This window comes from Papaver somniferum, chromosome 5, assembly GCF_003573695.1.
Source record: "Papaver somniferum cultivar HN1 chromosome 5, ASM357369v1, whole genome shotgun sequence".
NCBI lineage: Eukaryota > Viridiplantae > Streptophyta > Magnoliopsida > Ranunculales > Papaveraceae > Papaver > Papaver somniferum.
Window position 1 is genome coordinate 16,955,870 of NC_039362.1, and position 15,777 is coordinate 16,971,646.

Below are 15,777 nucleotides of genomic sequence, written 5' to 3' on the forward strand. Positions count from 1 at the left end.
CTTACACACTGTGGATCTTGTTGTAAAGTTTGTCTACCAACACCGAATGTTCTTTGAGAATTAAGGTGAGAATTTGAAAAATTTCACCTGGAGATTCGTGAAACATAGATAGAAATATCTTTCTTTGATAGCTACGGAACATGTATCTTGATTTGATATGTTATATAGTTCTTGTCTATTATATAGGTCATTCTCTTATGCTAAAAGGTCATTCAAGAATTATTGATTGAAACAGAATATTGACAAAACTTCAATTCGATTGCGTATAACGCTTATCTATCAAATATCAAATTTAAAGATACCACAAAATTCATTTAGACTTGTTCTAAGATATATATGTTTATGAGCTAGATTGATTATGATTCTTTGCACGTTAAAGAAGTAGACCTAATGTTTTGATTTAAATTCGTCGTAATCTAATGAAAGGTTTTTGGCACTTTGATTTATCATCTAGTAGTAAGTTAATTTTCATCCTATTTGAGGCAGGGTAACACTAGACTTCACGAATACGATTATGGAGAAACTCCTGAGCCTATAAAGAATATCACCAAGAGAATCAAATGTGTAGGTACTTGCGTTAATCATGAGGCTTAGGGGGAACAACTGCAGTAGTATCCTAGACGGTTCCTTTTATTTCAACTATGTTCCATACCGAAGTCATAGTAGTAGTGTTTGTTGCGGCTTAATTAATATAATATCTATTTAAACTGGCAATGCATCGGGATTTTCACCATTGCAGTTTTCCTCGTTCAAACTTTTTTAGTATCTTGTCTTTATTTTAATTTTCTGCATCATATCGATTTATTCTTTATAGTTTAAGTACAAGCGATTCGTAGGTTAATCATCCTTGTGATTCAAGAATCTCAATTAGCGATTATCTAATGATATTGATCGTCTGTTTTTAAATTAATTAAAGTTCATGCAAGGAATTATTTATTAGGTTTAGAAACGAAAAATTTGTTAGTATACTTGGTATTCTCCCCTTTTCAAATTTCTATCTCTCGTTAAAGATTGCCTCGAGGTTCGGGTGACGATAAAAACGCGTTACTAGTATGTTAACGTTCTCATTGTTTATATTTATGTTATTTTATTTTTTGAAAATTCAATTATTCAATGTCAATGTACAATTCAGACACCAAACTCCCTACTTGGAACAATGTTGGTACTAGCTTAGGGTCTTGACAAAATCTAGGCACCAAACAAGCCTCTAGATTGGTAAGTTATATGCTAGAACAACTCGATGAAACAACCACTATTATGCAAGAAGTGACAGATTTTCTGGATGATACTGGCGTCATGTGTACTGTGATAGAATTTGGGATGAATGAATTCTTATGCAAGTGTCTGGAAATATTTACTTCCATTATTTGGGAGAAATTCAACGATGGAACAATGATACAGATTGTTATTAGAGAACTTAATAAAAATATTTTGAATCTGATATTGAAAACTAGTGGAAATGATAAAGATTATCTAGTTTCCAAAGAAGATGAAAACGGTAACAACTGCAAAATTATTGCCTTCTTGTAAACTAAATTTGGTATATGGGGCAGCTTTACAAATGCAACGAGAGGTACAATGGTTTAAGGTACGTAAGTTTAATACATTATCCTAAAAAGAAAGATTCAGATTTATCTGGGGATTACACTTCATTAAGGTTTTAATCTTATAGACTTCGCAAGGGGTGGCAACTATTGTGCATCAACATTATAAGTACCTGAGAAACTACCAAGATGAAAGTACAGCTGAATTTATACAAAGGAAAACAAAGGTTTAGTACAAAGTGGGGAAAAGTGGATGAAAGGTACATCCGGCTCTAGAAATGGTATCCCAATTTTCATCAAAGAGAATATATTCACAGTATTTGCAATAGCAGACGCCACATCTCTATTCCCGTCAATCACTTTGGTACCAATGTTCTTAGCGATTATGACCTCCCGTTATGCCGAAGAGGATTTCTTAAAATCTTTGCCACAAAAATTAATCATAGGGCTCGCAACTCTATTCATTTATATGTCCAGCATATTCGTATCATTTGGAACGATTTTTTGGGGACCATGGTTTTTTTGGGGACCATGGTTTTATTTTGGGTAAAGACATTAGAAGCAAATCTAGGTCACCCCTTATCTGGATATTTATATTAATACCTAAATTACCCTCCTGATTAATTTTGGGTGATGATTAGTTAGTGTTAATAATAGTTAGTGTAATGATTAGTGAGATGATTAAGTTAAAGATAATTAGTGAGATTAAAAAATCAGATGATTTTTTTTTAAAGAAGTAGAATTATTGAGAGAGTAAAGTTAGAGAAGATGAAGAAGGAAAACATGAAAAATTATGGATTTTACCAACCACAATCGGAGGAAGGGTATTTGGGTATCCAGGTGTGCTTCAAACTTAGATAATGTTGGTTAAATTGCTCCAAACTTTCAAAAAAAAATGAAAATTTTTATGTAGATTTGGGTCAGTTCGGTTACCATATGTCAAGAACATGTATCCGAACACACCTGAAAGTGTAGTTCGGTTACGTTTTCCAAACACGCAGGTTACCGAACTCGCTCGTTAATGGAGGTTTTGGTCGTACAATGTAATGTTCGGTTACCTAGGATAAAATGGTAGGTAACCGAACTTTGAACTTAACAATTTATTTGGGTACATCTTGTGTGTTCGGTTGGTTTGCAAACTTCAACATATTTTGTGAATCAACCGAACTGGGCTTATATATGCATATATGCAATTCGGTAAACGTTCGGTTACTACGAAATTTATTTCTTGGCGAATTAGGTAGAGTTCGGTTACGAAGTTTCAAAGGTAGAGTTCGGTTACAAAGAAAACTTAACATTTTTGTGAGCGAACCGAACTTGTGGACTTCTCATTATTTTCGTAAACTAAAGTTTGGTGATATCCTTATTTTGCGAAGGAACCGAACTTATGGACTTATGTTGTTCTAATAAAAGGAGTTCGGTTAAAAGTATTTTTTGCAAATCAACCGAACTCTATTGGCTAAGTTCGGTTACCTTGTAGTTTTAAAAAAATTTGCGAAAAAACCGAATTCTATTGGCTAAGTTCGGTTATTTTGGAACTCAAGATAGTGGCCACAACAACACAGTTCAGTTAGACTGGATTTGTTTTTTTTTTCGGTTCTAAGGGTGGAGTTCGGTTACTTTGTAGTTTTAAAATTTTTTGCGAAACAACCGAACAGAGAGTTCAGTGACTTAGTTTTAAATCCAATAGAACCGAACTGTTCTTCGTGTTCTTCATTTTCAAAAAGTTCGGTTAGTAAACTAGGATTTTTTGGAAAATCGGCCTAGCCGAACATGGCTATGTAACTCCTACTAAAACCCTATTTTGATGATTTCTATTCGATTGAAGCAATCAAAATCAAATTAAAGTGAAGGGTTTGTTCGAAAATACCTCCGGAGTGGTCCCATGGCAGAATCAGGCTGCGGCTGACGTCTTTTATACTCGATAAAATTATCATGTAACATAACTTAATTGTGATTGCATTGATGTTGTTACATTTCTTAAATAGGCGATGGTGGTGGTGGTGGGAGGAGGTGGTGGTGGTAATCGGAGGTTGGTGGTGGTGATAATCGGAGGTGGTGGTAATCGGCGGTGGTGGGCGGTGGTGGTGGTAATCGGTGGTTGGTGGTGGTGATAATCGGAGGTGGTGGTGGTGGTAATCGGCGGTGGTGGTTATATATATATATATATATATATGTGTGGTTATTAGGTTGGTTTTAAATTAAATTAGGTTAAGGGTAGGTTAGTCATCTCAACGTTTTAGGACACCCCTTATCACTATAGGGAAGGTGCCCTAATAAAATCATGGTCCCCTCAAAAAAACCATGGTCCCTAAAAAATCATTCATCATTTGGTGCAACATTTACAATTGTTCTCAGAGATAGATATAAGTGGGCTCCAATTCCCGTGGCATTGTTGGGCCTAATTACGATTCTCTTGTTTGCGATCTTGGAGTTTCCTCAGTCTGTTTCTCGAAATTCTTGGTGCTACTTATTTTCCTATCATAAAAAATATTTATCTATATATACTACTTTTACACTCTTATGAATATTTATCTATATATAATATAAAAAAATGGTGATCTTCGTTTCTTCGTATTTAGAGAAAATAATCAACATTTCAGATTAATATTTATTTCTTATATGGGATTATTTGAAACTGGAAAAAAATTCTTTTTTAAAATACTTACCAAAAAAATCATAAAAATGTTGTATGGAAAAAAAAATGAACGCGCGATTGGGGGATATCAAAACTAATCGGGGGATATGAATTGCTTCCCCCAACCAAAGGTGTCTGCTAAGGGGTGTTTTTTGGGGCGAAAATACTAAAGCACCCTTTGACTAATTAAAAAATATTATGAAAAGACTGTTATACCCTTTCCACAAAATAAAAAACTTAAAATCAAAACCAAACAAAAAATCAGTTATCCCCCATTTGTGTGCCGGCATACTCGTGTGTTAGGATTAGGTTTTGAAAAAAAAAATCTTCCATCTTCCTCTCCTCTTCTTCATCGTTCTTCATATACTCTACGATTAATCGTTGAATCAAAAATTTATTCGTCGATTAAAACCAACCCATAAGAATGCCTCCACGAAAGAAATCAGATGCCCAATCGAAATCAAAATCGATTGCTCAACAAAAACAAGAAAAGAGGATTGCTTTGATTGCTCAAGAGCAAAAACACGAAGAAAAAGAGGCTTCAGACGATCAACTTCTCTTAAACATAGCTTCTGTGAGAAGGTAAGTGATTTAGAACTGTTTAATTAGTGTTTCAATCGATTTGTAGCTATGGGTTTAGGTCAAAATCGCAAACCCTAACTGAAACAGTTGAGTTTCAGTAGCTTCCGACATTCAATTTAGTATGAATACCACACAGAAACAGTGTAACAGCATTCGATTTGGGATGAAGACCACACCGACATTGTGTTACAGCATTCGATTTAGGTTGAAGACCACACCGGAACTTAGTTACGACATTCGATTTCGGATGAACACCACACCGGAACCCTGTTACGGCATTAAAATTAGGTTGAATACCATGTCGGTATTCAGTCACGACATTAATTTGAATTTATTCGATTATACCGGCAGTGAGCTTCTAATAAACAGAGAACCCTAGGATTTTCTTATGGGTACCGACATAGGTTTTAGGTTAGATTCCATGCTGGTACCCTGTTACGGCATGTGTTTCAATTTTACGTATGTGCCGGCAATTGTGTTTTGGTATCCAGGAACATCCTAGAAATTACCGGCATCCACGATAATTATTTGGCAATGGTTCCCGGCATGTAATGGTTTGAATTTACTATGCCGTGTTTTGGTCACGGCATGGTCGATATGGTTTTGGTACTCCTCAGTCTATGCCTCCTAGAGGGAAAGAACAAGATCGCAACAAGCGTTTGGGGGCATCTACAAGAGGTGAAGTTTGGGAGAGTGGCCGTGACCGTAGTCCACTAGCAATCCGTGAACCTACCAGAGCAGTTGAGGAGGAAAATGAGCAAGATGAAGAGGAAAGTGAGGAGGAAGATAATGAGATTGATCCAAGTCAATTAGCAACCCGAAGCCAAGTAGTAGTGGAACAAGGTGGGCCAAGTCAACAACCGATAGAATGCAAGGGCACAGGCAAAGTAAAAGTTAAAGGTTCACACCTTCCTCATATTGATGACATGATACCTGACCTTGATCGTGGTAGAATTTGGGGTGCAGCTTCTTTTGATCCGGGGCATCTATTTGGCTACAAGGACTCTTGGCTCGTAATATCTATCAAAGCTATGTAAAAATTTCTATTTCGTGCATATGTATTGTTTTTTATTTATATAAAATCTCTTAATAACTTGATAAAATTGAAGACCCAAGTGCAAGATCTTTGTTTAGGGAAACGAGGAAGGCTCCCGTTGGCAAGAAGCAAAAGACCAAGTGATGAACTCTATAGTTGTGTTTCGTTATTTGGATGGTGTTTGTTACGTTTTGAACAATTTCTAACTTGTTTTTGGTTGAACTCTATAGTTTTTTGGTTTACTTTTGGTTTATGATACCTTTATGATATGCAAAGACGCCCCTTCAACTATGGGTGTGAATTCGGAATGCTCAACTTGTTCAATCATTGTTGGTACCTTCCTAGGCCTACCCTTTCTTTGTAACCTCCGCTATATCGACTCTAGGTGTGGCATCCGCTTTCGGCTTGTTGTTCTTGTTCAATCGATGCGGGTACCTTCGTCGGCCTACCCCTTTTCTTTGGAACCGGAACTTCTTCGGCTTATGGTGTTGATACGAAATCCGTCACTTTTTCTTGACTTGATAGCGGTAACTTCTTCGGCCTACCCCTTTTCTTTGGAACCGACACTTCATCGACTTTTGGTGTGGATACGGAATTCCCCGTTTGTTGTTGACTTGATGGCGGTTCCTTCCTCGGCCTACCCCTTTGCTTCGTAACCGGCGCTTCCGCGAACCTTGCTTCCGAAATCTCACATCTGGTTGGGTCTCGTTTCTTAATTGCCTCGTCTTCACATTCGCGTTGACTCATGGCTTTCAATTCTTTCAATTGTTTTCTCCTTGTCGTTTTAGTTTGTGGTCTACCGGGCGGATCTCCCATTGTTGGCTCTTCACTTTGTGCTATCCATGGTAATTAGCCTTAGTTGGCTCAAAAATACTTGTCGGCTATCCGAGTTTCCACGTGAGTAAGCTTCATAGAATTCCTTTGCTTCGTTTGTATCCCATGGTGATTGTCCGGGAGCTTCCGTAGGGGGAGGGTCGAAATATAGTTGCTTCCAAAACGGATCAATAACCTCAATAGGTATCACTTCTTCATACTTCACAAGCATATGATGACACGGAATCCCCAACGAAGATATGTCGGGACAAATACACACATCACCCGTTTTGCCGTAGTTTATCTCCTTTTCTATTTATTTAATCATATGTTTTATTGCCTAATGCGAGACGTTGAATTCTATTCCTTGGAGCACATTACCATAATGAAAAAGTGATGTCATCCTTTTCATTGAGATTTTCTCAAAAGCTTTTTTGATCCTATCGATATCAGCCTTAAAGTATTGCTCAATTGCCTCGGTGACCATAACCACGTTTCCTTGGCCGGACTGGATGAGATCTTTAAATATCCCATGAGCGGACTCCTCTATACTAGTTGCTTCATTCCCGTAGTGTCTATACCGATTCGTCCATGCACGCACAAATTTTTCCTTGAACTTATCCAACAATTTATCCCGATAATATGAGACGGTACTTGGATACACTTCGTTATATTTGACAATAAACATGTTTAATCTCTTTTCATATATATCCTCGGTAAGAGACCAATAAACTTTCTCCCAATCCTTTAGAAATTCCAACCACTTTTTATGATTTTCATCGTGTTCTTTGTCCACTCGTTCTTTAATATTTCCTCTTTCGTCTTCTTCTTTTTCGGGTGATGGTTTCTTCTTGCGAACATCTTCCACTAGTTGAGAAATCATTCTCTTCTTAATATCCGCATTAGAGGGTTCAAACAAAGCATGACAATGTTTTGTCACATTTTGACCTATATGATACATACATAGGAAATTTTGTGCATCCGGAAATACATCGGATATAACATTCATTAGTGCGTCATCTTGATCGGTTATGATGACCCTCAGAAATTGATTTTCCGGGAACAATAATTTCAATTGTCGTACTGCCCAATGATAATTGTAATCCCTCTCATGTTCCATTAAACACCAATACAATGTGAATGATACCTTGTCCGATGTTTGCCCTACGATGTTGAACAACGGCATGTTGTATTTGTTTGTCTTGTAAGTGTAATCCATCATAAGAACACCACAACATATATGAGCCAATTGTGAAAGAAAAGGATGCGCAATGAATATTTGAAGGGGTTTGTTTTCCGGTCCTCTTTTAATGATACGCTTGTAGTTGTGATCCCAAACTATCTTCTCAAATTCTTGCATAACGGTCATCCCTTCCCATTCCACCCTTCTAATGATTGCTTGTGCGCTATAAATTGTACTTAGAGAATAAATGTTCATATCATCCTTTTCCTTGAAGCCTTTGAGAGTCACTCTTGGTTTGATACATGTTTTGGTCATTATCTTTACATCCTCGAATTCATGAGGTTTTAGCTTCGCAACTAGGGAGTGACCAACAAAATATTTCGGATGTCGGTGGTTATGACGGCCAAACCACGTACAATCTCATTCCTTTTCTTTGTCTCTTAAATGGAATACAAGCTTAAATGGGAAATTATCCTTCCTCGTACGAGTCTTGTATACCATATTAGTCTTCTTTGGATATACATAACCCTTTGTCTTATGGCTATCCTTCTTCTTGTATTGCCCACTTCTCTCGCAAACCATCTCAAAACGATTATCTGAATGTTGGGTATTCCTCACCAACACACACATGTTCTTAAGAGCCGTCTCTTTGGCCCAAGCAATTGCTTCCTCAGTATATTCTATTCCCTACATAAGGACATCAATAGGAGAATATAAGGTTCATTACAAGCAATCCCCACATAAAGTTCTAAAAACTAGGTGAAAAGTATTGTTTGGTAACATACCAGAGGCATTTTATAGTATTCGAACGTATCCTGACCAAGCGGTTTGGAATTTGTTGGATCAATGTATGTCACAATCTAAGGAATGAATGAAAAGAAAATTGAATTATTTCCAAATAAAATTAAATTACTATGCTGGGTACTAGTTCTGGCATGCTCGACGACAGCTCCGGCATATTAATCTCAAACAACCAAAGCCGGAAACCGGTGCCGGCATTCTCGAATAATGTCCCGGAATTCCGAAACTGCACTTGAAAAAGAGGACCTAATTTTAAACAGTACCTACATTGTATTTTCTTGAAGATAAATGCTGGAAATGGAATTGCCGGAATGCTCATTACACAAGTTTCGAAGCCGGAACCAAGAGCCGGCACGGTCAATAATTTAAAAACCACGCCGGTATATTACTACCAAAATCACTAACTTCTGGATGTTTTTATTGTGGTACCGGCATGCTCTTTTTATAAGGTTCAAAGCCGGAATGTAGTACCAGCGTGCTCGATAATTTATATACCACGCCGGTATTGAAGTTCAAAATTATTTAACTCCTGGATGTTTTTATGGGGTACCGACATGGTAAAGATAGGAGTGAACCATGCCGGCGGAGTATTCCATAGAATATTCGGTGGTAGGTAAAAAGTTAATTGCGCGTCGGTATGGAATTTTTGGTTGAAGACCACGACGGTAAATGTTTCAAAATGGGGGATATTGTTAGCCGGCATGGAAATAGTATGAATACTATGCCGGTATTGATGGTGCCGACATGGTATTCATACTATTTCTATGCCGGCACAGAGCTTTTTCAGAGAAAAAAATGGCGGATTCAAAAAAAAAAACAAATTTTCGACCTCTTAGCAGCATTACCCGTGTATTGGGGATGCTTGTATGTTGAACTGGTTTACTTTCTTGGGTTGGTTCTTCAGAAAACACTTCATGCTCACAAAAATCATGATCCAAGGGTGTTGGTTCTTCATATAATTCCAATTGTGAGTTGTTATCATTAACCGAAGATTGAAGATATGCTTCTTGTTGTAGTTGAGCTAAAGATTCAGCAGCTGCAATTCTCTCCTCACAATCATCTTCCATTTTCACAAAAAAAGTTCCCTCTCAAAAAAAATTTCCCCCCTTCTACTCTCACCTCACTCACACAAATTCAAATAAAAATACACACTAATCATTTATCAAAAATCTTAAGATTTACTAATTATTATTAACCGGTAAACCTGATTAGTGAGGGGTAGAATAGGAATTTAAAAAATTAATTAGATAAGGGGTGACCCTGATTTGATATTTGGATCCAGTTTTTGTCCTTTTCCTATATCCCCCAATTAGTTTTGATATCCCCAATCGCGCGTTCAAAAAAATTTATACAAAAAAAAAGAATCATATTGTACTTTTAAAAGAACTGTAATATAATATTATGACGAATTGAATTTTTAACACATAAGAGGTATTTTCGGCAACTGAATCGGTATTAATATGCATAATAAATACATTAACGAAGATAAATGCATGCACTATCAAGTCTTGTCTTCTTTCTTTTTTTAACTATTTTTGTAATTAATATTTATCTAGTAATTAATATTATGCTTTAGCTACTTCTTTATATTTTCGCCTATGGAATTTATTTAGTTAAGTTGTTTATTGATGATGATTGCCATACTTAATCTTTATGAATATATTTTCCATGCATTATTTTCCATGAGATTGTTATATTCAGCCATTTTTTCGTCATAAGCGATTTCATGATAATCTTCGAAAGTTATGCTTATAACTCTAATGTTCTTCCTTGAACAACTTAGGATGAATACTTTTGAAGATTGGTTTTTGGTTTATATCTTCTTGTGAGATTTGTTGAATTCCGAGAAAATCATTTTTCTAGTAAAAACGATCGCGTTCTGTTTTGAGAATGAACTCAAATTGGGGAGCATTTTTTAATTGAATCCACGCTTAGTTGACATATTTAGGGGGCCTATGGTTGTGTACTTTGAGAGAGGAAAACATAATTAATATTTCTACCATAAAAGAAACTTAGTGGAATTATATTAAGGATATGATTGAATTCTTAGTCTCAGTTGTTCAGCTAATTGCTTAATTCATGAGGAACCCAATTCTCACCACCTTTGTCAAATTTGTGACAAAAAGGGTGAGAAAAATTAATAGTCTACTAGTAATGACATATGGATTTTCATTGCATTATCTTAAGGGAGAGTTAATTAATATGTATGTGCGCTCATCGTCCTATCTAGAAAAAATATACATGTAAAGAATAAGGGGTGACCATATCACAGCAATAAGTAGTACACTATATGTTTGAAAAAAGTATATTGTGCTTATAAATGACAAACGATACTACTCATTGGGATAACAACTATGTGTGGAATGAAAACCATCCATGCAAATTCTAAAGGGAATGGTAATGTTAAAGTTGTTATTTACCGTTGTTGAATCTTTTATTATAGGTACTCAACGAATACATGAAGAATCGTTGAAGATGAAAATTCAAGTTTCAAGAAATCAAGAAAGTATCATGTCATTTGTAGTGAAAGTAAAACTTGCAAAAGTTCATATGTATTTCAAAAGTTTTATCACTAAAACTGACAACTGGGGTATTGTTAGTGTGAATGCTTTGTTGAACCTCCAGGTATTGATACAACAAGTATGTTAACAATTTTAGATGCCAAAATTATTTCTCAATTTATAGCTTAATAAAGTTAACTTTGATTTGGATTAGGTTAGGTAGTAAAGTCATAGGTTCGTCCAAGTTACTCTTCAAGATTAAATATTGAAGATTACACGAACACATCATTTCAAAAACTTCATCAGAGATTAGTAACAATGATTGATTTTCATTTTAGTATCTTTTCCATTCTGTATCTAACTAAGAAAAATCAAAGGATTTAGTAAATAATCGAATCACAAAGATTGTTCTTGTCATAGACCAGTGGTTCGGCTAAAATCTAGTGAAACTTGATGTCAAGCTCATGTTTATCGCTTTTTTGAAATTAAAATAAAGAAAATATTCTCTTATGCGTTTTGAAAGTATAGGTTTGCAAACCTATTTAAAAAAGCTGTTTGAAATTTCAATTTCATACATATTGGGTTGTGAACCTATGTTTTAAGTTCGCAAACCTAGAAAAGACTGAAAATTTCCTGAAGTTGGCTTTGATTTGAATTCGCGAACCTAGTGTGGAGAGAAAGGTTCATGAACCTAAACTTATTGATGTTCCCGAACCTAAATTTTGAGTTTGCGAACCTTACTTAGAAAAATTTCTCCTGACATTTTTCTAATTCATTTCGTGAATATAAACGTCCAAAAACTCTTTTTTGATAATTGTTGTACTTTCCTTATATGTTTTTTGAGTCAAAGTTTTCACATTCTTAGGAATTGTTATTTTTAGCTAATTCTTTTATGAGAAAAGTTATATTGTTTTTTCCAAGAATTAACCAAACTAGAGATACAAGTTGAGTCTCAATTAAGGTAGTTGCAAATTTGAATGCACACGCCTAACTTTAGAAGTTTGAAGTTATCTTCGGTGGTATTATACCTATGGTAATTGCCTCATGCTTAAGTGTTTGAACACTTCAAACTACGGAAAGTAAAGTTTTAACTAAAGAAACAAACCTTTTGTATCTGAAGACAAAACTTAAATTTAGCAGCATTGAGAATTACTAGGGTTGGGAAAAACTATTACTTACGTTTAAAACAACCTGGCTTTGATATAAATTAGTATATATTGGAGACATCCTTCAACACAAAATCTTAATCCCATACACACTGTGGATCTTGTTGTAAAGTTTGTCTACCAACACCTAAGGTTCTTTGAGAACTAAGGTGAGAGTTTGAAAAACTTCACTTGGAGATTCGTGAAGCACAGATAGAAATATCTTTCTTTGATAGCTATAGAACATGTATCTTGATTTGATATGTCATATAATTCTTGTCTATTATATATGTCATTCTCTTATTGTAAAAGGTCATTCAAGAATTATTGATTGAAATAGAATATTGACAAAATTTCAATTTGATTGTGTATAACGCTTATCTATCAAATATCAAATTTAAAGATACCACAAAATTCATTTAGACTTGTTCTAAGGTATATATGTTTATGAGCTAGATTGATTATGATTCTTTTCACGATTAAAGAAGTAGACCTAATGTTTTGATTTAAATTCGTCTTAATCTAATGAAAGGTTTTTGGCACTTTGATTTATCATCTAATAGTAAATTAATTTTCATCCTATTTGAGGCAGGGTAACACTAGACTTCACAAATACGATTATGGAGCAACTCCTAGGCCTATAAAGAATATCACCAAGAGAATCAAATGCGTAGGTACTTGCGTTAATCATGAGGCTTAGGGGAACAACTGCAGTATAGTATCCTGGACGGTTCCTTGTATTTCAATTATATTCCATACCGAAGTCATAGTAGGATAGTGTTTGTAGCGGCTTAATTAATATAATATCTGTTTAAACTGGCAACGTCTCGGGATTTTCACTTTTTGCATTATATCGATTTATTCTTTAGTTTAAGTACAAGTGATTCGTAGGTTAATCATCCTTGTGATTCAATAATATCAATTAGCGATTATCTAATGATATTGATCGTCTGTTTTTAAATTAATTAAAGTTCGTGCAAGGAATTATTTATTAGGTTTTGAAACGAAAAATTTGTTAGTGTACTTGGTATTCTCCCCTTTTCAAATTTCTATCCCTCGCTAAATATTGCCTCAAGGTTCGGGTGACGATGAAAAACGCGTCAGTAGTAAGTTGACGTTCTCATTGTTTATATTTATATTATTTTATTTTTTGAAAATTCAATTAGTTAATGTCAATGTACGATTCAGACGCCAAACTCCTACCTGGAACAATATTGGTACTAAGTTTAAGGTCTTGACAAAATTTAGGCACCAAACAAGCCTCTAAATTGATAAGTTATATGCTAGAACAACTCGATGAAACAACCACTACTTTGCAAGAAGTGACAGATTTTCTGGATGATACTGGCGTCATGTGTATTGCGATAAAATTTGGGATGAATGGATTCTTATGCAAGTGTCTGAAATATTTACTTCCATTATTTGGGAGAAATTTAACGATGGAATAATGATACATAATGTTATTAGAGAACGAACTGAAAATATTATTGAAAGCTAGTGGAAATGATAAAGATCATCTAGTTTCTGAAGAAGATGAAATGGTAATAGCATCCTACATTACGCTGCAAAATTAGCACCTCCTGGTAAACTGAATTTGGTATCTGGGGAAGCTTTACGAATGCAACGAAAGGTACAATGGTTTAAGGTACATAAAGTTAACACTCTACCCTAAAAATTAAAACTCGGATTTGTTTGGGAATGTTGTGCTTCCTTAAAGTTCTCATCTTATAAACTTCACACGGGGTGGCAATTATTGTGCATCGACATTATTAGTACTTGAGAAACTACGAAGATCAAAGTACATTTGAATTTATATTCATAACGGAACAAAAAGGCTTGGTGTAGAGTGGAGAGAAGTGGATGAAAGATACGTCCGGCTCATGCATGATAGTTGCCACCCTTATTGCTACTGTAGCGTTTGCAGCTGCGTTCACTGTCCCTGGAGGTAATATCAGTGATACTAGTAGTTTTAGAAATGACATCCCAATTTTCATCAAAGAGAATATATTGGCAGTATTTGCAATAGCAGATGCCACAGCTCTATTCTCGTCAATCACTTCGGTGTTAATGTTCTTAGCGATCATGACCTCTCGATATGCAGAAGAGGATTTCTTAAAATCTTTGCCAAAAAAACTAATCATAGGTCGCGCATCTCTATTCATTTCTATGATGCAGGGCATCCCTTCCCTATCCATCATATGTAGGGAAGGGATACAGGTCACAAGGCAGCCTCACTATGGTGTCGTTTTATCTCTTCCCTATACGACATGGAAACTGAGTTTCCGTGTAAATAGTGCGAAACGGAAACTCAGTTTCCGTTTTTTTCCGTTGGAATATACTTGTTTAGGTAAAGAAAGATAATTAAAAGTAAAAAAAAAAAGATATAATAGGTAAAAAAAGAGTGAAAGAGGAAACTAAAAAAACCAAAAACGGATATTTAGTTTCCGTGTAATAAGTCACGGATACTGAGTATCAGTTTTAACTAAAAACGGAAACTGAGTATCCGTTAAGCAAGATTTCACACGGAAACTGAGTTTCCATGTGATTTCCCTTCCCTACAAGGCGGATCAGATCTGATCCACTTTGGGTAGTAGGGAAGAGATATCCCTACACAAGTAGGGATATGGAAAACCATAGTAGTTGCCAAATCAGATTTTTCCCCACATATGAGGGATAGGGACGGGAAAAGGGGCACCATAGTGTTTAGCTTAGGGGTGAGCATTTTACCCGTAATCCGCGGATTTAACAGGGACCAACCACATTTTTGCGGATAGATGCCGGACCGTTCGCTAATGGGTTGGACGCGGATGAGATTTTTGAAATCCAATGTATTACGGATTGGGCCCCGATGCAACCTTGAAAATCCGTTGGACATTCATATCTGTTAGATTAAGTGCATTTATATAGTTTCTAGAAAATACATAGATAGTTTTGGAAATTTTAAGGTGTTTGCTTGGAGTGGTGTCCATGCCACTTATTTATTTATATACATATATAAAATGTGTAATTTCTATAAGAAGTCATCTATATTGGCTTTATTTTTTCATTATAAATTTTAACTAACACAAATCCATTGGATTATCCGTACCCAATCCATTCATCCGTGCATCCATTGGATGCAAATCCATTGGATGTTGGATTGGATGCGGATACCAAATTTAAAATCCGTAGTGAATTGGATTGGATGCGGATGAAGTAAAAACCGATCCGTAGTGGGATCCACTTCCTGTGGCATTGTTGGGCCTAATTGCGATTCTCCTATGGGAAAATTAGGCGCAGGCCCAGAATTTTTTTTTCCTTACTGCCAGGCCTACAATTACTTTTCCCTACAGTCGCACCCAACATTATTTAAAATTCTTAAAAACATGCAGAGTTCCTCAATTACCCTTCAGCGATTCTGGGCAGTTCTATTAACTCCCGAAAACGGTCAGAACATTTATTCCTCTCACCCGTTTCTTTTCTCTTCTTCTCATTTATTCCTCATCCGTTTCTCATCAGTTTCTTTCTCTATTCCTATTCCTCCATAAACACTGT